This window comes from Homalodisca vitripennis, chromosome 4 (genome assembly GCF_021130785.1).
Source record: "Homalodisca vitripennis isolate AUS2020 chromosome 4, UT_GWSS_2.1, whole genome shotgun sequence".
In the NCBI taxonomy this organism is placed as follows: domain Eukaryota; kingdom Metazoa; phylum Arthropoda; class Insecta; order Hemiptera; family Cicadellidae; genus Homalodisca; species Homalodisca vitripennis.
This window is the reverse complement of record NC_060210.1, coordinates 29,774,299-29,798,489: the sequence shown is the minus strand read 5'-3', so window position 1 is coordinate 29,798,489 and position 24,191 is coordinate 29,774,299. Positions and strand designations below refer to the sequence as shown.

Here is a 24,191-nt window from a genome sequence, read left to right as displayed (position 1 = left end):
CACATCACATATTGACTATTAGATTTGTTTGGTCAAACAAACTAACATTTAAAATCAACGGACCAATTAATGGGCATAACTCTGTATTTACTGGGCCAACTCTAAACCACACATAGTTCAACAACAGCTCATGAACTAACCGACAGTTTAATGCGGTGTATTTTCAAGAGCTGAAGTTGGAACGAACAGTTCGCACTAGTAGGCTAAACTAAATAAATTATCATACCAAGTGAGTGATTAATTATTTGTTTTATAATTGATAGCTTTCAATATAAACGGGATTAAACATAAAAACAACTCAAATATAATAATGCCAAATACGGTCTTTTCTAAAACCCGACAGTTTAAAATTTGGATAGTTGTTTATGTTGGTGTATGTATTATTTATTTGTAAATATTCAATATCAACATATTTTACCACATAGCAAGCCCAAGCTGTGTAGTCATATTGTTTTTAATATTCGTAAATTAGCAATTATGTGTTCCGGCACAATCAAAATTCTCAAGAGTACCGGGATAGGTGCAGTGGGGGGGGGGGGGGGGGGGGGCGGAATCTTGATCGTTTGAACGATTTTCTTGACAGTGAAGAAAAAATCGTGGTTGTCTGCTTGGAGAACAGCTTTAGGTAATCAAATCTCTCTCACACTCAGTCCGTTGCTGATGATAATCCCTTCCCATCTAGATCTAGAAGATAGTCGAGACCGTCCATTACTCCCTTGTACATGTATAAAATGAATGAGTTTAAAATGTCAAAATTGTAATATTAAAATCCATTATTTATGTTGGATTATTATTTTGAGTTGTATACTTTTATTTTACGAAATATTTATCGTCTCTGAAGCCGATCAGGCTAGGATTGTACCGTACACAGATGCGGCACTTCACACCCTTCTTCTAGCGGTAAATTGAAATATGTACACTGTTACATGGAGTTGGCATCATGACTATCGAATACTTCTTGAGAGTTGTTGTCGACGGGGCATTTGATGATGTATCACTCAGTATTATCGATACAATTTTATTAAGTTGAACTTTGTTTATCTGAAGCATATTTTTTATGTTTCAACCCTTAAGCGTTAAATAAAAATAAAATGATAATTCAATTATTCATAGATTATCTATTTTAATTCCTTATTGCTGAGTGGTTAATGTTGGAGACTGCCGTCCCAGTTTAAATTCAGGAGCACCTAGGCGCTAGTACTTGTTTGGCCTTTGTAGTTTTTAAGATTAGCAAATGATCATTAGGTCTGAACTAAATTACGATGAGTTAAACATTCTCTTGAAGGCTCTCAGAAATCTATAAACTCATTCAGTACTACCAGTTTTCTGATTACGGGTCTCATAAAATATCATTTTACGTTATAAAGAAGAAATCAAGTAACTGCATTTCCGGTCCGTGTACATCAATAAGACTCATTATTTTATCCGTGCAGGGTGTTAACGAAAATACAAAATCGCTTTCTGACGTGCTTTTGTCCTGGCTTTCTGCATATGAAAATTAAGACGCAAAAAACTTGAATTGACGACCGAGGTTTTGTTAGCACAGGGCTAAAAGGATTAAGGCCGTGTGCGCTGCCGCCTCTGTGTCCGGGACTATTCATCCATTTCCCACATTTATTTACCTTTAGAGCAGTTTCACGCTAGTTATCTCCCGACAGTTTTCACTTCAAACGTAATTTATTTAAATTTGCTTTTGTAATTTAATTGCCTATCTCTTTTTATTGAGCTGTTTTCTTTATGGCTCGTACATCGGACGCTGTATGTCACCGCAGTGTTAGAACAGTAATAGAAAGATTGTAACAATAATAGTCACATTTTCAAATATTAATGTACGATATATAAATATTTTGTATGAGTATCTTTTGGAATCAAATATTTGAACTTTGTGCAACTGCAAAATACAGATCTATGGGAAGTATTTATTATTACAATACAAATGGATGGAGTTGTCTACGGTGAAATCTTTAATTTCGAGAGGCCTCGTACGAAATATGTATATTTATGTTGGAAAATATTATTGATAGTTATTAGTTACATAGAGGTATTTTTTCAAATTTTTCCAAGATATTTATTATTTAATAATTGTCACAAGCTAACCGCAATTATGTTGTGTCTTGGGCAGGTTAAATATAGTTTCTCAGACATGCTAAGTATAACGGTACACTCACTATTAACTGTAATGTAAAATGGCTGTAGGGAATCCACCTAGAATTTTATCCCATAAGAATTAACTATGAGAGATGTCTTATTTTAGAGATATAATTAATACACATATAAATAATTTTTTGTTTTTCTCGAAAAGTACTTTGTAAATATTTAAACAATGAAGTATGTACAAATTTTAGAAATTAAAAAATCAATAAAATATAGACGTTTTAAAAGGCGTTTGGCTCATTAAGTACATATCTTAAAAACGAAACATTTTTATTGATTATAAACTGCTGTATTTAGTAGTCTGTGTGATTTAAAACACCGACCACGACCTTTTATCGGTCCAAACTACGAGAATGTTGATTTATTCTTACTCAGATGTTACTAGGTAAAAGAAAAGAATTTAAAATCTTAAACAGGATATACAAAACTAAGGCTATAGGGCAAACAAGGTAACAAGCTGTCATGAAAAATGCGTTCTTTGTAATCAAATACCCACTTTTATATAGCCCTCTCTCGATATAGCCTGATATTAAATTGCAATGCACTGAATTATGCTGTAAAGCTGATAGCTGAAAAACTACCCCTCATTCTGGCACACCGAATCATGCTGACTGTATCTTCGTACATCTATTTAAAATACAGATTTCATAAAACTAAAATATGCCATATATAAAATTTTGATAAGTTTTCAAGAGTTTTCCATGAAGTTGAGGTTGGCCAGTCTGTCTGTCAGTAGGGGTCGGTGTTGTTGCCTACCGGGAATTAGGCAAGACATCTGACATGTTGGCTATATATCATACAGTTGTTGTCCTCTTATCGCTATCTCACCTCGCTTCAGGTGTTTGCCGTCTTGTCTGGCATCTATCACAGAGCGACAAACTATTCAGGTGACTTCAAACTCTACTTCACTTATACTAGATAATCTCGTAGTAGTGAATTTCATTCAGTAATGTTCACATTTAAACAGTAATGCCGAAGTGACGTTTATTGTTGTGTGTTTAAACTTTAAAACAATGCTCACTAGACAGTCGTTAGAACCTTGAAGGTAACGCGAGTACTATAATTATGTTATGGTACTGGACATCTACGAGGGATTCTCCTATTGTCGTGGCTATTCGTGTTTGGAAGCACTACTCGAACATGAACGAACTTGACATATTCCACCGCAGGTAATACACAGCCGTGTCCCTGCTTTGAAGATTAGTCGTAACAAATATCAGCAACATTGCATTGCACGTCTTCATCTCGATTATGTTTTAATGTACCGTATAAACTTCATGACGTGTATAATCCATGTGATCGTTCTGGAACATTCTCTACCTAGCTAGTTGTAAACGTACGGAGGACCTGACACCTGCACGGTGATAATGTTTCTCAGTGGACCGAGTGGAGAGACACAAACTGTTTAGGGGACGTTTCACGTTGTCTACTAGTGAGCACTGTTTAGAATTCACGCAACCTTGAAACAAGTTTGTTTATTCGGAATAAAAAAAATGTTCTATAACACACTAACCTGCAATAAGGTGTTTTCATGTTTCATTTAAGGTGTACTGAACCGATTGTGAGAGAACGGGTTGTTCTTGAATAATAATAATAAACAAAACTAGTTCCCCACAAAATCAACTCATGGACACTTGCTAATGTGAAGCGTGATGCCCATACAAATTCGTCTATAAAACTATAATATGTAATTGATATAAAATGCGTGATTAATAATTATGTAAAGCATAAATTTTAACAATATTTTAGTTCTTTATGCAAAGTTCGTCACTGCCGCTGGATGGTCTGAAAGAATGATGGGGGTTTGGCCATTTGCGATCGTTACATGTTACAAAATGTATATAAATACGTTTCGAGGATTAAAATTTTCCCTCTTACTCAATCATAAAAACGTAACACATAAACATTGACTTGGAACCTATAATGTGCGGCAATGGATTGCTAATAAAAACAGTGTAATCATACCCGACAATAGTTTCCAAGTCCAGACGGGAGACAATGAACTCAGGCGTTGTCACTGCACGTTTTAGTGACAGTCCTTGCGGCACGTGGTATGTATTAAGTAGCCTAAATGTTTATTTATTGTAAGTACACGTTTTTACACCCCAGTAAGCGGCTAGATTTCAGTCCTCGAAATGTAATCCTATACGTTCTGTTACATATAACTTGAGTAAATGTCCGAATTTCTGCTATTTTTATACGAAATGTAAATAACCATTAACAAATTGTTTTTTTTTTTACGAACAACTAATTTTAATTATATTCTAATTGTTGCTAAGTACTTAATGTAAACATTTTTCATGTTTTATAAATATGTTTAACCCTCCAAGTGCCCATCATTCAATATTTTTGACGGCTCGGACGTTTCACTAATCGTCACCATCAAAAATTTGACGATAAACATTCATGTCTTTTACTCGATACCGATCAAATCGCACTATAAACTATACCGTTCGAAAGCCCATGAGTTAGATATCTCGTACTCTGTACCAAACATTAGTCCACATAATTTTCATTAGCTGTTTTTTTCAGCGAAGTGTATTTTCATTCTTTGTTATTTCTCAGATACGAACGTGTGAATTTCGCTGTTTACGGTCTATTTTGTCCTTGTTTTCTTTTCAGTTCTTTGTTATGTAGTTACTAAAATATGTTATAAATGATATTATTCCATGAACATATTATGTATGATTTTCATAAAAGATAATCACTATTTTTTACTTTCCTCTATATACGTAAATACTATGAATTGTTAAAATAACTTTCAGCAATGTATGTTTCTGTGTCCTGGGAAATAATTTCATACAAGTAGGCTATTCTAAATGTTGTATTGCTACTATATTTAGTGTAGTATAAAAAGTAAGAACATTGTTATACTAATGCATTATATACTAACTACCGCAAGAAGGAACAAATTTCAAATGTACACTTATTCATAAAAGAAAACAGTTAAACATCATAAAATTCTGTCTTCAAGACATTTCCTACAATTTGGCTATTCTAAATTTAGAATATGTGTAATATTTCAAATACATGTGGATATTTTATTGCTAATTTTGATTTGATTTTTTGTTTAACTTTTTTTTAAATTTCTATTGTAGAAATTTATTTTTCTAACTTCATAGTACCAGTTTGAAAGCACAGTTATTTAGAAAAAAGGTGGTATATTATAACACTTTATATTTTAGTTGCTCTTTGGATTTATTATAAATTTTACAAGGACAGTCTGCAAAACCTCACAAAACGGGTGTGCATTTTACAACATATGATGGGCGCTCGGAGGGCGAACATAGTTTGAGTTGAGTTATTCTGAAAAATAGTTGTCATTTACCGAGAAGCGCTCATGGACAAAGGCATTTTGAATTGAATTGAATAGAAATGGAAGAGAACATTTCTAATGGAAAAGACATTTTTTTATACTTCCACATTTAATTTATTTATTGTGTGAATAAATAAATTTATTTATTTATTTACAAAACATTTCTATTGATTACGGATTTATAAATGCAAAATAGATTAATTATAGTTTTACTTACATTGGTAAATCCCATCAATCAATTGTGAGTTACTTATATCAAACTCCTTGTGTAATTTAGTTGTGCGTAAGTTACGAGTGTCTAGTTACTAACACACAAATAAACATGGTGAGGTTTATAGCGTCACACAACATAGTCACCGATTTATTGTTTTATTTGTTTAATTATAAGTGTTCTCTGTTCCCATTCGTGTATTTAAAATGAGCATGAATAGACTATGTCGATTAATTCTAAAAAAATGGGATTAGGTTGATTTAGATCTCCCTAACGTAATGAATTCTGGTCATAGTTGTACCTTTATCATTAATTTGAAAAATGAATCATAACTTTTCTCCCCACCCCCCATTCGTTCACTTAGGCCTGATACGTTTTCATTCATTTCGGTCAGTGTTTACCAAGATCCGATGACCGGTGACTGACACGTGACACATGGAGGCTCAGTAAATGGGTCAACTGACCGCTAGTGAACTAGACTTGACTGAACCGGACGAGACAGGTGATCCTAACGTCACGTCATTAGTGAGTGCTCTACTGCACCGAGCTAGGTCTCAGTGGTTCATTGTATCACTAGCACCGTGGACTAGTCCCGGTTCTTCAAATCGCATCTGCAACGTGATGAATTTTGCGCTTTGGTACAAGAAATTTTATTCCCACCGACTATAGTGCGGGTGCTGTGAGTGTGAACAGTTTGTTTATTTAATTGTCAACAACTTAAACGAAAATGAAGAAGGATTTACAAGGAAAGGGAATGCATGAGCAGGATGAGCGCTACGCCCAGAAACCACATCCCGTTAATTTGCCGCAAGAAACTGCTCAGTTTTCATTCTCATAAAAATCTTGTCAGACCGAGGTAACACCTGTTACTACAATCGTACATATTTGGTTTTGGAATGCATGACGATGCATGCTGAACAAACGATAGTGCGGTTTCCGGTATCTGAAGTGGGAGACGTAGTGCACATGCAAGTTGTATGGCGCTTACCGATCCTCTGTCCACGTCCGTCTCCGCATAAACCGAGTACGTGATTCCCTCTGCCCCGTCGCGACGGGACGGAAATAGAACAGTCCAGCCTGTTAATAAATAGTTAACCAAAGATAGTTTAGGTCAGGTGCTCACTCCTTGTCTCGGCGCTATAGGTCGCAGCAGTGTGTGTTCTCGCTCTGAATGTTGAAAGAGTCGAAGATTAACCAACTAAAGCCGATACTTAATTGATTTGAAAATGTTAAATTACACTTATGTACCTTGGGATGATTAATAAATAATTAGTTTTGAAAAGGTAATAACTAGGTAATACTGTAAATATTTCAGTAAGTAATCGTGTGTGTATATATATATATACATACACATATATACATACACATATATACATACACATATATATATATACACACGCGCGCGTGTGTGTGGGTGTGTGTGTGTGTATGTATGTAACTTCTCGTGTGATAATAATGATATGTGTCTGTAAATTATTTCAATTATGAATAGTAAAAAGCATGTAATAATGATGTTATATTCAAAGTTGAATGTTTATAAGGGTCATCAAGGTTCATCACCGGTTTATCAAGGTGCTAAACTAAACAAACTACCACGCGAGAAGTGTGAGGAAGCACCGATGCGTCGTAACAATGCTGTGTAGAATAATGTAAGGGTGAACATTACGAGAATATTACAAATTCTGGCCTCTGAGAATGAGTCGTGATTCTGTCAGGTATGACATGGAAGTCGGTACGAGGAGTTATGCAAACGCGCAAATTTGCTAATCTGTCACAAAAATACTATATTTTACCGAGTTAGTTATGTATTATACCTACTATACGTTAATTGCCCACAAGGGAAGGATATTAATCCCGATGACTCCTTTCTCTCAACATATAAAACTGACACCTCGACACTTACTTTTTATAACAGGGCAATAAACTTCTTTAATATTAACTTTCTTCAGAAACTTTTTCGATTAAACTTTTATTGGAGTCTTTCTTAAGTTGAAATCCGAATTTGTTTTGAAGCGTTGATTATTTGTATGAGAAATTACTTACAGAGATGATTGGATTGGTTATGGGTCGTTCGGAATCCACTTTAACTATTCATTCAGTAAGTCCAAAGACTCTGTGACTGCTGTACTGTTTGTTTTAGGTAACTGTAAATACAAGTTACTACTGTAGAGACCATCACGCTATTCCTGAATTTGATCCTTGCCTTTTTTGAGCTCCAAGCATAAAACCACCCCCAGTTAAAAGTGTTATGGTTTTAAGGGTATAACTTAAAAAGGTAAGGGGATCCACACATAATCGTTACGACGCTCCTCAAATTTCTTGTACGATATTCTTTCAATTTAGCACCTTTATAAAATTCGCTTAAACATTCCATTTCTCATATTTACTGAATTCTCTTGATTTGGGCATTCTAATAAGTAACTGGATGTAATGTGTACAGACTACAAGTGTACTCACAGTAAATAAATCTGTATTGTGTACAACAACATGTCTCGCCATCTAAACGTGACACCGGCACCGACAATAACCTTATTTTTCCATTCTTGAAGCCGTCCTTCTGCGCTGGGATTCATAATATACTAACTTTGCAAACGGTTGTTTCAATTATTCGATTGATAAAAAGGTGATTATTTGCGGAATTGGTGCCAAATATAAAGCCTCTTAGAGAAAACTGTTAAAAGGACCTTGAGAAAAGTGGCAATTATTATCTCAACACGAAAATGAGAATAAGTTTCTTCACAATCGCCACACATGTTCATGTATACTATGTATATTGCAAAAACATACGCAATTTAATTATAATACTGTTAGTCTATTTATTGCTTCCTAACCAGAATTATGTATTAATAGTATTTTACTCGTATTTTGATAATTCTGTATACCCCTCTGCTTGCTTGTAAATTTCAATTTTCATAGTGAACATAAAGAAAGCGTTTTTACTGTTTGAGCTACATTTCTTCTCCCCTTTGTTGAAATGTTGATGGGGATAGGGAAGGAGTGTAGAACACTCAAGTAGGGCCGGGGCAGGGCAGGGGCCGGGAGAGCAAAGACCTTCTCTAACTGTCTGTTACCTCCGTTCTATTAGAACGGGGCTATAGTTAGTTACACTGCAGGTTGATCTGTACCGAGGTGCTCCTACAAAACATGCATTTGTAATGATTTTGTCATATTTCGCAGCGATCTGATTAATACAGAAAGTGAAGCCCATATAATATAAAATGAACGATTGTAGTATTTACAAATCTTTCTTATGCTTTCCCGTCCGTAAATGACGAGATTAGCTTAAAATGCATTAACGTGCTTGGCCTTTTGTAAATTAAGAGTGTTTTTAATCATTTATCTATTTATCCATTCAGCGCTTACCAACAAAACTTTTTCCTTTCCATTTATGAAACAAATAAAATGTTTAAAAGGAAATTTACATGTACTCAAAGTTTAATTCGTTAAGTTAATTTGATTTTTTATGGTTACAATACGATAGTAATTATTTCTTTAAACGTGTTTGTTCAAAATTGTGCAGTGGCTCATGCCCTCCCCGCTTAAATCCATCACTGACTGAGTGAGTGCATTATGTAATAATAAACATTGAATGGAAACATCATTCAATAACGTTGATTTGTTATTAATTTCCAGATATATTTTGTTATCATTTTATTATTTTTATCGCCACTTTATTCTTTCTTAATGTTCGCTTTATTTATGATATAGATGGCAATACATTTATATTTATTTCCTTAAAACTCTATAATCATACATTAATATCGTAGTTATAGTATGCAAATCCATCAAATTATGCTTTCTTTTCATGTTTTCCCGTCTAGTCAACATTATACAAAATTAGTATTAATTGTTGACGCAATGAAATAATTTAGATTTTTTGTTGTAATAAGTAATTGTATGCAACCAAAACAGTCTCGTGCTTTAAAAAAGTATGCATGTGCGATTAGAAACAAACAAGGATTCGAAAAATGTTAACATTCTGTTAATAATACATCTTATACAAAATTGTTAAAATGGTTTTTTTTTATTTAAAAATAATTGACAAAGTATCATTGAAGTACGTACATTTGTAAAAATAAACTTTTATTGTGTTTTTATGTTATAATAACATACAAGCCATAGCCGTATGGAAATCTTGCTTAGCCAGTTCCCACATTGTGATACTATATTGATACATAAACCTTAACAGGTGTATTGACACGTCGTTACACCGATATCTCTAGCGGAGGTGGCGCGGCAGTATGCGTGTAGGCGGTGTCCTGGTTTGGGCTGTACAATTGAAGTCATCCCAGAAGTAACAGACGGTCACCGGTGATGTGATACTATTCTGATACAACATTCGGCTAACCTTTTCTCATAGTTTCTTACATTTTCTCCCGTTCGATAATTATTAATTTTTAATCATCTTCAATATTTTCATAATTTTATTTATTTATTAACTTGAAGAAACAAATACGGGGTTTAATAATTCAGAGTGTTTTTGTAACAAAAAAATATCCTCGTCCTAACCTTACTTTTGTGCCTAATCCAAATTAACATGCATTCAGACTCGATTTAGATATGTTTTATGTAGTGCATTTTAAATAATATTTTATTATTTTGCGTCCTTATTAAATTTTAATTTAATACTTGCGCTGATTTCTATATTTTTTGTAATACATTAAACATTGTAATCTAAAATAATAATAAACTTGTCATAGAGATTGTTATTTATAGCTTGATTGCTTAGGTTTCGAAACATTAATATTTTGACAATGTATGTGGGTGGAAGGTTTCAAGTCTACAATAAAGTATACAAAATTACAGACACAATGGATTTTCTGAATACCTTCGACCTGGATGTTAACTTTATCTGAGAGTCCTCTGGAGTCAATCCTGGGCCCTGTTTTGTTCTGTTTACGTCAACATCAGTACTGTACTGCAAACCACAACGAATTAGAAATTCATACGTTGAGACCTACGCTAACTCCAACGAGCGTGTGGACAGGATCAGTGGTCGGACACTGAATGGATCGTGCACTGGAGTGTAAAGCACGGACTGAAACTGAATTCTGGAAAAAAAACAAATTATTGTAGAAACTCAACGACTTTTCAACTCACTTGTAATTGAACAACGCAAAAAATAATGTATTCCTTACATCATTTCGTCTCTACTAATAATGTACATTTTAATGAATGAGCTGTGCATTAATAAAACTAAGTTTTAATACATTTTATTTCTTATTATTAGATACTGTACTGTACATTGATTGGTTTTTGGTACTTTAGTATGCGTGTGTAGGCCACTCTGTCCCTATGCACTACTTGTTATTACGTGATATAAGTAGGTTTATATTAGGTTATTATAAATATGTTACTAGTAGTACCGATGTTAAAGTTAAATTTTATGAGCGCTCACGTGGTCTGAGCTTAAATTTGGGTACTATCTCACATTAATCTAACGTCGGAAATGTATGACAATCTCAAAGTCAAAGTCAAAGTCAAGTCTTTTATTGCCGTTGATAATAATACAATTATGTGGCAAAGGTCATACCAAATAAATCTAAAATTTTTACATTCGTTCACAATACCACATTCAGACATACAATCGTTACATTCATCCATACCACTTACTCGCCAATTCTCTCCACCGCCAACGCCAGTGTCAGTCTTCTAAATTGGAGGTCTCCCAACTATAATTCAAAAACTCGTCGACGCTATAGAATGCTTTAGATGCTAAAAAGCGCTTCAGACGAGTTTTTAACGCCTTGGGCGTTTGTACGTTTTTCATGGAATCAGGCAAACTGTTGATGAAACGGACACCTGCCTGCGAGGGCAGGTGTTCATAAACCACCGTTCTGTGTCGCCCAGAACGGTAGTTGTCTCTGCCTCTCGTTTCATATTCATGCACGTCACGGCCCCTAGTCAGGGCACATTTTGACTTACAGAATAAAACTGCCTCCAAGATATAGAGACATGGCAGAGTCAACAGCTGCAATTTTTTGAAAGCAGGTCTGCACGACTCTCTGAAGTTCCTGTTGGCGATTGTTCTGATCGCTTTCTTTTGAAGCCTGAAAACTCTCAAAATTTGATTGTTTGAACAAGCTCCCCACAAAATCACTCCGTAGGAAAGGTGTGGGTAAATCAGGCCGTAATACGCCGCCATCAGCACCTGACTTGGGCAGTATTTGGCTAAAGATCTTAAAACATAAACGCCAGATGCTAATTTTGAACAAACTGAATCAATGTGAACATTCCATGTCAAAACTCGATCAAGGTATATACCAAGGAATTTGGAGGAGTAAACTTCTTCTAATGTGGAGTCTCCCAGCATGACGGAAGGTCCACACCCAACGTCCATTGACCGCAGGGCGAAATTCAGAAAATTAGATTTTGTGGAATTTGTTGTCAGGTTGAGGCTATGAAAGTGTTGAACGCAGTTGTTAAGGTCAACAAAAGCTTTTTGTTCCAAAACTTCTTTTGATTTTTCGTTAAAACAGAGAGTCGTGTCATCAGCATACTGCACGAGATTCCCGTACAGAAGTGATGACTCGATGTCATTGACATAGACCTGAAAAAGGACTGAGGATGGAGCCTTGGGGAACTCCATATCTCAAATCCAATGGACTTGAAAGGTGATTTGTAATTTGGACAGTCTGTGTTCTACGACTTAGAAATGATTTAATCCATAGCAGGGGCACACCTCGAATGCCATGAGATTCAAGTTTGTCAAGAAGTGTATTATGGTCAACACAGTCGAATGCTTTGGATAAGTCGAGAAACACACTTATGGTGGGTTTCCGACACTCTAACCCCTCAACAACCATTTCGACCAGACTCACCACAGCGTCTACCGTCGATTTTCCCGTTCTGAAGCCAAATTGGTCTTCAGAGAGCTGGTTGTGTTTGCTAAGAAAACAAAGCATTCTTGTCAAAAATAGTTTTTCGAAAATCTTGCTCACAGTTGGCAAAATAGAGACAGGCCGATAATTGTTAAGGGAGCATGGGTCATCTTTTTTGAAAATGGGGTGTACTTTAGCATTTTTCAGGAGGGAGGGGAAAACTCCTGTTTGAAAAGACAGATTTACTAATTGAGTCAGAGGGCTCACAATATGCTTGGCACATTTTTTCAAAATCCACATGGACAATAAATTTAGATCGGTTGATTTTTTGGCCGGGAGCTGCTGAATAATTTTTTCCAACTCTTCCTCAAGTACAGGTGCCAGTATCATTGATTCTACTGGACTACGTCTTCGCGTGTGAGTAACCTGGGGCTCTGACGGTCGAGGACCTCGCCCACAAGCAACAGACGCAAAAAAATCTATTAAACTCGTGGGCGATCTCAGCTTCATCCTGCACCAAGGTATCTCCAATTTTAATTTTGATCTGTTTGTGAGCTTTATTTTTATTGTTAATAATGTCCCAAACAGTTTTAGAAACATTTTTAGAAGAAAGAATTTTTTTTGAGACATCATATGATTTCGCGGCTTGGATCACTTTTCGGAAAATTCTTTTGTAGTTTCGGTAATAAATTTTGAAATTTTCATTTGAATCTGATCTATAAATTTCGGAAAGGAATTTTAGTTTATCTCTTGAAACCAATATTCCTTTCGTGATCCAAGTATTTCTTGTCTTTTTTGACATATTTTAATTGTTTTTGTAGGACAGCAAAGATTTAGATGGAAATTTAGGCAATTATTGAATGCCTGGAACTGCTGTTCTACAGTTTGGCTTGAATTTAGAAAATGCCATTGTTCTTTAAAAAGAGAGGCGTTTAGGAGAGCAATGTTGCTAGGCCTTATGTCTCTTATTGTTTTGTTAATTTTGGGCTCCCTCTCGATTTGTTGTCCTGTAATTATAGCCTCTTGGCCATAATGATCCGCGATTGCTGTGTTGATCACGGACACTTCGACATTTGGGAGATTTGAAATTACATTGTCGATAGCAGATTGTGTTGTTGGCGTCACTCTCGTTGGAGTTTTGACCAGCAACTCCAAGCCAAAGCATTGTAGCATATCGACAAAGCGTTTAGTCGACGGATGAGTTTGGTTCATCGCATCGATGTTAAAATCACCCATCAGAACGAAGTTCAGTTGCTGGGTAGTCAATTCTGTCAGCAATGCTTCAAATTTTGACATGAAAACATCTTCGTTCCCGTTGGGAGACCTATAAACGCCAACGACGATTAATTTTGACTTTTTTGTGTAAATTTTGACTCCAACTGCTTCAAAATCTTTTTCCACGGTTTCCTTGACTGGAAAAAGGTTGAACTTAAAATTTTCCTTCATAAAAATGGCGACACCCCCTCCTTTGGAGAGTTGTCTACAGAATGCGTTGGCCAAAGTGAAATTTGGAATTTTGCAGAGGGCAATGTTTCTGTCGGTGAAACCGTTTTCGGTCACAACGAGGATATCTGTTTTTTCGTCCTCACAAATGAGTTGCAGTTCCTCCAGTTTGTTTCTCGCTGATTGGGCGTTTTGGTGAAGCAGTCGGACTGAATTGTTTTGATTAAGAAATTTTGAAGTGGTTGTTTGTTTTGATGGAGAGGTGATCTGGGAAGTGATCTGTGGCAAGTGCCGATTAGTGCAGGTGACGGTGGCGCCTTCGGTACCTTCAAGCTCAGAAGACGCGAACGCTCGTAATTGTCAACTTTTTTCTACTTATAATACGTACGTACGTATTTACCTACTAATGCCTGATAAAATATAGTAGGTAGGGACAGAGTGGCTTCGGAGTTATACCAAAGTACCGTTTTTATAGTTAACTTAAAATACACCAATTTGTTTGTATTTATATTAGGTTATTATTGCTGGAGATTCAATGTAAGATAAGGCCGTGTGGCCCTAATTTCGCCTTCACAAAGAATCATTATCAGTTTATTCTAAACCTATACAAAACTTATTGAATATAGAAATATTGATATAATTTAATCAATAAAATTAATTTAAAAGCGTAGATAATACTCGTTAAAAAAATTAAAATAAAGTGGCGTTACAGCTTATTCTGCATTTGACAACAAATACATTGAATTTGCTCCTTAAAAATGGATTTTTCACAGTTATGGTATTTGTAACACACAAAACCGTTTTTATCACACGATGCAACTTAAATTTTACTCGTGAAAATAAAAAACGTTTTGTTAGAAAGGATACAAATGTGTGTAGGAAAATTTATGTAACTTACAATATGTTTTATGATATGCCTAAATTGTTTTTTTTATCTTTTGACATTCAGGATATCATTCTATTTACTAATAGGCAACAAACGTGAATTGGTTTGCGCGTAGATAGCAACTAACAATGAGTAACGCAATGAGCCTCGGCGTGCTTAGGCTGTGACATCTAACATCTTTGACCCGGAGCTATTCCGCTACCCCCACCCACCCAGTAATCGGCTATTGAGTGAAACTATTTCAATGTGCAACATGTCCCTGTGGTAGTCTTTCAGGAACTTAATTGCTCATAAGTTCTAACAATAATTTTCAGTGAGACTCGATTTGATAGATGCCATCCTAACATCGGACCTGCTTGCACGTTAACCGATTAACCCTTACGTATCATAATCAACCGAATCAGACAAACGCTGATAACATTTAATTTGATATTGACGTGCTAAAATCACTCTTATGTATCAATTAAACTTTATAAATAGTGAATTATACATATTCACCATTAAGTTATGCAACAAGGAAAAATTATTTCAAGTATTAGGCCTATTAATGACCATTTTAACCTTTCTCTTTCTATTAACTCATTTTTTATCAAGGGCCTAAGGTGTACAATATTATTCCACCTGAATTCACGAGTATTCCACGTGAAGTAAAACGTGTCCCTAATATACCAATCCTTAAGAAAAACATCAAGGTTCTATCTGTCCGAGAGGGCTTTCTACAGCTTAAAGGGAGGCGCTGTAGGCTAATAAGTTATTAACGAGAATCTTGACAGTTATTGCATTGAACCGTATTGTTGATGCTGCATCATAGACATAATATGTATGTATAAATTGTTTATTTAAATTAGTTATTTTATGTTTTGACTAACGCCAAAAACAATGTTTCAATGTTCATTGTTAGGGATATCCACATCAATGTAATACGACAATAAACCTTTAGTTGTGTGAAATCAAGTTTAATATTAATAAGCTTTCACTCAACCAACCTTATCCCATTCAGTTCATATTAAAAGCAAATAATATCCAGATTTAGATGTGGGTTGAGGGCAATGTACACTGTTGTACGCTGAAGTTACAAAGTTGTTAGTGAGGCGGTGTTCAAGCACGAGTCCAGTTACTCTTATAACAGGTATTGACACGTCTCCTGCAGTGTTGTATTCACGTGTTGTGTTATGTTGTAGGTATGTCTGTTATGTTGGGAGTGCCGGTGCCGGTGTACAAGCACGAGCCCGTTTACTCTTATAACAGGTATTGACACGTCTCCTGCAGTGTTGTATTCACGTGTTGTGTTATGTTGTAGGTATGTCTGTTATGTTGGGAGTGCCGGTGCCGGTGTACAAGCACGAGCCCGTTTACTCTTATAACAGGTATTGACACGTCTCCTGCAGTGTTGTATTCACGTGTTGTGTTATGTTGTAGGTATGTCTGTTATGTTGGGAGTGCCGGTGCCGGTGTACAAGCACGAGCCCGTTTACTCTTATAACAGGTATTGACACGTCTCCTGCAGTGTTGTATTCACGTGTTGTGTTATGTTGTAGGTATGTCTGTTATGTTGGGAGTGCCGGTGCCGGTGTACAAGCACGAGCCCGTTTACTCTTATAACAGGTATTGCCACGTCTCCTGCAGTGTTGTATTCACGTGTTGTGTTATGTTGTAGGTATGTCTGTTATGTTGGGAGTGCCGGTGCCGGTGTACAAGCACGAGCCCGTTTACTCTTATAACAGGTATTGCCACGTCTCCTGCAGTGTTGTATTCACGTGTTGTGTTATGTTGTAGGTATGTCTGTTATGTTGGGAGTGCCGGTGCCGGTGTACAAGCACGAGCCCGTTTACTCTTATAACAGGTATTGACACGTCTCCTGCAGTGTTGTATTCACGTGTTGTGTTATGTTGTAGGTATGTCTGTTATGTTGGGAGTGCCGGTGCCGGTGTACAAGCACGAGCCCGTTTACTCTTATAACAGGTATTGACACGTCTCCTGCAGTGTTGTATTCACGTGTTGTGTTATGTTGTAGGTATGTCTGTTATGTTGGGAGTGCCGGTGCCGGTGTACAAGCACGAGCCCGTTTACTCTTATAACAGGTATTGACACGTCTCCTGCAGTGTTGTATTCACGTGTTGTGTTATGTTGTAGGTATGTCTGTTATGTTGGGAGTGCCGGTGCCGGTGTACAAGCACGAGCCCGTTTACTCTTATAACAGGTATTGCCACGTCTCCTGCAGTGTTGTATTCACGTGTTGTGTTATGTTGTAGGTATGTCTGTTATGTTGGGAGTGCCGGTGCCGGTGTACAAGCACGAGCCCGTTTACTCTTATAACAGGTATTGCCACGTCTCCTGCAGTGTTGTATTCACGTGTTGTGTTATGTTGTAGGTATGTCTGTTATGTTGGGAGTGCCGGTGCCGGTGTACAAGCACGAGCCCGTTTACTCTTATAACAGGTATTGACACGTCTCCTGCAGTGTTGTATTCACGTGTTGTGTTATGTTGTAGGTATGTCTGTTATGTTGGGAGTGCCGGTGCCGGTGTACAAGCACGAGCCCGTTTACTCTTATAACAGGTATTGACACGTCTCCTGCAGTGTTGTATTCACGTGTTGTGTTATGTTGTAGGTATGTCTGTTATGTTGGGAGTGCCGGTGCCGGTGTTCAAGCACGAGTCCAGTTACTCTTATAACAGGTATTGACACGTCTCCTGCAGTGTTGTATTCACGTGTTGTGTTATGTTGTAGGTATGTTGGGAGTGCCGGTGCCGGTGTACAAGCACGAGTCCAGTTACTCTTATAACAGGTATTGACACGTCTCCTGCAGTGTTGTATTCACGTGTTGTGTTATGTTGTAGGTATGTTTGTTATGTTGGGAGTGCCGGTGCCGGTGTTCAAGCACGAGCCCGTTTACTCTTATAACAGGTATTGCCATGTCTCCTGCAGTGTTGTATTCACGTGTTGTGTTATGTTGTAGGTATGTCTGTTATGTTGAGAGTGCCGGTGCCGGTGTTCAAGCACGAGTCCAGTTACTCTTATAACAGGTATTGACACGTCTCCTGCAGTGTTGTATTCACGTGTTGTGTTATGTTGTAGGTATGTCTGTTGTGTTGGGAGTGCCGGGGCCGGTGGCGGTGTCGGGTGAGTATTCTAGCCTTCAATATTTCAACAGGCGTTTTCTGCAGCAGCAATACCCCCCCTCCTCACTCACCCGTACACCTCGCCACAATATGAACACGGTTCCGTTTCTCAAGCAAGAAATTTACATTTATATTAACAGTCCCAAGCCAGTCAACGTTTCGTAAGTTTACCGATTTTTCGGACAATTTTCTGGGATTGCATGTTTGTCATTTTTTTAATGGGAACTTGGGATACGTGTGAAATATACTCTGAATGTTTTATGAAATCATAAATTGATCCATACTATGGATAATCAAAGTGGATCCTATAGCTGCCTCCATATCGAGCAATGTAAATTACTAGTTTATTATAACTAAAGTGTTACCTCGATATTCATGCTACCAAACTGTCTATATACCACGAATACCATCTAAACGCAATACTGTGGTCATCATGTATCTAGGCTATGTATTAATATCCTAACTCACTTTATGTACGAAATCTCAAGAGAGCATTATTGACGTAAATTTTAAATTTTAAACTTTAAACTTGAGCCATACATTTGTGTTAGTTCTTATGTAAAGGCGCATAACACACCACTTAGCCATTACCACAGTGTATAGCTTCTTTAATTAATGGAGTACTTATATCAAAACAAGAAACGTGTTAGAGTTGAATTTAGCCTATTTAGATAAAAAGTTACAGCCGAGCAACTTTGAATATTTGTTAGTCAATAGAAACGTTTCGGAGCCGAATTTACTTGTCTGCGGCCATGTTGGTTGTATCTTCGTAAGAACAATGTTAAAACTCTAACAATTTACGGCATGAATAAGGTAGTACAATATAGGAGATGTTTAATTTTAAATTTATAATTTTAAAATGTCAGTCCAAGTCTGGAGTAACCCTTACTAATAAGTATTACTAATACTGTTACTTCTTCGGTTCACCGTGTAGCGAAGCACTGTCAACACTGTTACATCTTGAGGTACCCTTACTATAAAGTAAGGTATACTTTTACTTCTACGGTTGCCCGTGTAGCGAAGCACTGTCGACACCGGTACGTCTTGAGGTACCTACCCTTACAATAAAGCAATATGAATATAGTTACATCAAGAGTAGACGTTGGGATGGTAAAGTTTATGTGTAATAAGAATTTATGTGTAAGAATTGATATAAAATCCACTATTGGACCAAGTTCAGAGCAACTGAGCTATGTTGTATAAGAACAGGTATACAATAGCAGAACACATATTTGTAAGTAGTGTAGAAGTGTTATTCCGTGATGACATGACGTGGCGGTGTCGCGGGGATGCGAGGGGTGTAGCTACACGCGCTAGTCGCCCTCACTGGGCTCTCTTGTGGTGTATACATTTATGTTGTATAAGAACAGGTGTATAATAGCAGAACACGTATTTGTAAGTAGTGTAGAAGTGTTAGTGCGTGATGACATGACGTGGCGGTGTCGCGGGGTTGCGAGGGGGTGAGGGGTGTCGCTACACGCGCTAGTCGCCCTCACTGGGCTCTCTTGTGGTGTATACATTTATGTTGTATAAGAACAGTTGTATAATTGCAGAACACATATTTGTAAGTAGTGTAGAAGTGTTAGTGGGTGATAACATGACGTGGCGGTGTCGCGGGGTTGCGAGGGGTGAGGGGTGTCGCTACACGCGCTAGTCGCCCTGACTGGGCTCTCTTGTGGTGTATACATTTATGTTGTGTAAGAACAGTTGTATAACAGCAGAACACATATTTGTAAGTATTGTAGAAGTGTTAGTGGGTGATGACATGACGTGGCGTTGTCGCGGGGTTGCGAGGGGTGAGGGGTGTCGCTACACGCGCCAGTCGCCCTCACTGGGCTCTCTTGTGGTGTATACATTTATGTTGTATGAGAACAGTTGTATAATAGCAGAACACATATTTGTAAGTATTGTAGAAGTGTTAGTGGGTGATGACATGACGTAGCGGTGTCGCGAGGGGTGAGGGGTATCGCTACACGCGCTAGTCGCCCTCACTGGGCTCTCTTGTGGTGTATACATTTATGTTGTATAAGAACAGTTGTATAATAGCAGAACACATATTTGTAAGTAGTGTAGAAGTGTTATTGCGTGATGACATGACGTGGCGGTGTCGCGGGGTTGCGAGGGGTGAAGGGTGTCGCTACACGCGCTAGTCGCCCTCACTGGGCTCTCTTGATAATTAATTTGGCCCGACCACGCGAGCCCGATGTTTCAATGCAAAGTAGCGGCCGCGGCCGGCCAGTCTACCTCACCTTATCTCTGCCCCCGTAACCTCGCGTGTTGACCGTGAAATTCATTTCCACCTGAACACAAATTCGAGGCCGTCGCGCCTCCTGCTGTATTGTTTGCTGAGAGAGGTGTGGAGCCTGAACTTTCTGGCATGAAAAGATCGGACATCTTTTTCAAGGCATTTTTAAATGTTGAAACCATAAATATTGTTACTATTGGCAGTATAACGATTGAAATCGATTTTTAATAATGTACACAATAATGCAGATTTAATTTATTTCTAATTAACTCCTTTTACTAATTAAATGCAGATTTTTAAATCGCCACAATACTAATCTGAAGTATGGAAATTGAATAATCCGTTGCATTTTCGGGAGAGGCCACCTTGGTTTTAGTTTGCATTATGGTTGCTGTAACAGAAAATATAGCATTACGGTATAACAAAAAGTAAAATGTTTATAAAGAAATTTACTTATACTTAAAGCTTTAAGTCAATTTTTATTATTATGGTTACAGTACAATAGTATTTCATATTTAATGTGTTTTTTTTTAATTTCGCAGAGGGCCTGGTCGCCCCTCTGGATCTGTCACTGAGTGAATTATGTGAAATAAACACACAGAAGAAGCGCATAATTCAATGATATTGATTTGTTATTAATTTCCAACTGTAGGCATTCTTTATTCGCCAATTTATTCCTTAGGTTCTAAATGTTCATTTAGTTCGTCTATATTAAATCCACTCAATTCCCACCTTGTCATAATCTGATCGTGAAATGTTTAGTTACTCTGAATAGAAATATTCAAAAATAATTACAAAACCTAAAAAAATATGTACTCTCGTTTTGTAGAGAGAACTTTTCCTTGTGAACTATTCAGGTTTCCTTAAAAATCAAAGCAAGATGCAAAACGCCTGAAATAAACCACAAGTAAATGAAAACAATTAATATAATATACATCTCGGTATTGACTTATTACTATTAGTAGATAAATTAGGCAAGACATCGTAACATACACTCTTGTCTAAGTCATGTGATCGAATCCAGTGGTTTATAACGTTACCTCAGCAGTGGTGTCTGTATCTCGCCAGTTGGTGCAACGTTTATTTCACCGATACTCGGGCGCAGATCCGTTACCTAGTCTCCATTTGCTAATGGCGTAATGAGGACATTACTGTGTTTGTTTTGTGAGAGGACATTACATGGAGCACTCGGGGGTTTCTTTCTTATGTTTAATAATCATCAGTGGACCCTGACTGTCGGCCAAGGGACCCAAATGGTCTTTTAAGAGTCTGTTGGTAACTTAACTTCAACTTCACGCAACGAGCTCTTATTCTGTGAAGTTTCAATCTGTAGTATAAAGAAACATGCACACAAATAACAGCTAAAACGTTTAGCTGTAATCTCATAATATAGTATATCGGTCAATTAATAAAAAGCATATTGGTGAATAATGCTACACACTTCAATTTCAATAAATAGACAATCATAGTTTTTAAATCTTGCTTGCCTGGATTTGCATTTACTATAAAAAAGTTTTGTGTATTTAACATTAATAATAGAGGGTCAAAACACTTAGCTTGGGTACTACGAAACAGATAAACAATGACAATAATCAGATAAACAATAAAAATAACAAACGGAAATCCAACACATGTTGAATATATGTAATTAGGAAAGGTAAAGAAATATAAATAAAATCGTAAAGGATAAAAACAGAATATAAGGCAAAGTATCTGCGTAACGAAATATGCCAAACGCCTCAGAATACATTTGGCAATAAAATAAGTGGTTAAAATTTAGTTTGTGTCCCCTACATTTATGTTTTTATGTGAGCTGTGAGTTCTAGGGCAAGTAAAGAGTATTTTAGATTCTAACATTATGTTTTTGTTCCCCAATCGACATATCCACCCAACAATAAAAATGAGTTCTAAATACCGAAAACTGTTATATTGGGAGTGTGAAAATGGAATGTTAAGAGTGTACGTACTACAAATATTTTCCACATAGAAACAAACGCTCGCGAATGTATACCTGTATGGCTTGTACTCGTGCTTAACACTTATGTATATTCTATTAATGCAGTGTTTAAATTGACTAGTCCGTAAGGTAAAGTAAATACTGTGAGATTAAGCAATTCTCAGTCGGTGATTGGTCATGGAATCGTGAAAGTGGCCGTTTTCTATTCTGATCGGCCACTTTTCCTTGGGCATTGTCCCTGCTGCATATCCGGCATACTGATAGCATGTAGGCGTAGTGTCGGTACATCCTTTGTAACTGTCTCAACACGAACGTAAGCCACTTCTTGTCAGCAGTGAAATAATTTTCTAATTCAGTGAAACACATTACATACTTTGAGTGCGTACTGTTAAATGTTCTTGTCACACATTTTGTTCTTGGCAGACATTGACTTAGGAATAATTAGCATGTCTTCAATATAATAAATAATGTAACAGAAATGTTTAATAAATACAAAGTAACGTTTCATATGTAGAGCTAATAATACATTTAGGATCAAAATAGTTTTCGTTTAATTTTATCTTAATAGTTATTTTATGGATTAAGTAAATTTAATTATAGCGGCCAGTCAAGCGATGCCGATGGTACTCAATACCTTTCTCGGTACACATTGCAAGGAATCGAGCACTATCCCCATACATGAATTGACGTCCACGATCCCAAACCGCTGATAACTTGGATATCGTCAATCTCCGTCCAGATTATTGTAGAGCTTAATAAACAAAACGTAATGGCTTCAGAAAGTTAGAAAGTGTGTAAACCCTATTGACTGTGTGCTGCAGATACCACTTGACAAGTTTTGAATAGTTATATTTTTAGCGTTAAACTTAAGCAAGATTTTTAATAGACAAAATCTTGACCAATCGCCATGAGAACTTAAACATGGTTACTTAAATCGGTTGAGGGTTATTTGTATTGTGTGTCTTGGTTTAACTTTATCGTTATTTGTGCTAAGGAGCGCTTTAAGAAATTTGAAAATATTTATAATTGGATGTACTGCAAGTACTGTTAACGGTGTTATCGATGTAATCGAACATAAAGACAAGTCGGTCTTGTCTAGTAGAATGATTAACACACTATATGTATAATTGGATGTACTGCAAGTACTGTACACGGTGTTATCGATGTAATCGAACATAAAGACCAGTCGGTCTTGTCTAGTAGAATGATTAACACACTATATGTATAATTGGATGTACTGCAAGTACTGTTAACGGTGTTATCGATGTAATCGAACATAAAGACAAGTCGGTCTTGTCTAGTAGAATGATTAACACACTATATGTATAATTGGATGTACTGCAAGTACTGTTAACGGTGTTATCGATGTAATCGAACATAAAGACAAGTCGGTCTTGTCTAGTAGAATGATTAACACACTATATGTATAATTGGATGTACTGCAAGTACTGTACACGGTGTTATCGATGTAATCGAACATAAAGACCAGTCGGTCTTGTCTAGTAGAATGATTAACACACTATATGGATATTTATTGTAAACGTACACTAATACGGCCATGACAGGTTTAACATTGAGACTGTATATGTTGAGTAGTGTTAAACATTACTAAACAACTGTAAAGCCTACTTAAGTAATAACGTTAATAAATAATGTAAAACTTAATAGAACTTACACGGCCTAGTTCTGACGGATGCGTAATAAAGGCCAAATTACATTAAATGCGGTAAATGTATCTGTGCAGCGGATGACGAGTTCAGATAACTGTCAAATCCACTTTTAGTGTCAGGATCAAGATGTGGTGTATAAAAAGTACAGTGTTATCGTATAGATATATGCGGACCTTGACCCACTTGTTTGTACCGGAGCGGAATAAATGAAGTGATTCACCGCACATAGCAGTGTCAATCATCTGATAACGTGAATCACACATATAGACGTACCATTGTACAACGTTATCGGACATGTATAGTACGGAATTGAAGTCGCGGTATCATTTCTCGGTCGATTGTACGGTGGTTTGTGTTACCTCAGATAA

At 36.8% G+C, this 24,191-nt stretch overlaps 1 protein-coding gene and 1 long non-coding RNA gene across 5 annotated transcripts in view; one reads left to right on the top strand and one right to left on the bottom strand.

Moving 5' to 3' along the window:
* LOC124359091 (PH and SEC7 domain-containing protein) overlaps positions 1-24,191 on the top strand; it is a 160,120-nt gene that overhangs the window by 12,401 nt on the left and 123,528 nt on the right. The gene's annotated exons all lie outside the window — the stretch shown is intronic.
* Positions 20,418-21,725, bottom strand: LOC124359092. The gene is made up of 2 exons (XR_006922106.1): positions 21,237-21,725; positions 20,418-20,587 (listed from the first exon to the last, which is right to left on the bottom strand). It is a non-coding gene; the product is annotated as an uncharacterized LOC124359092 (long non-coding RNA).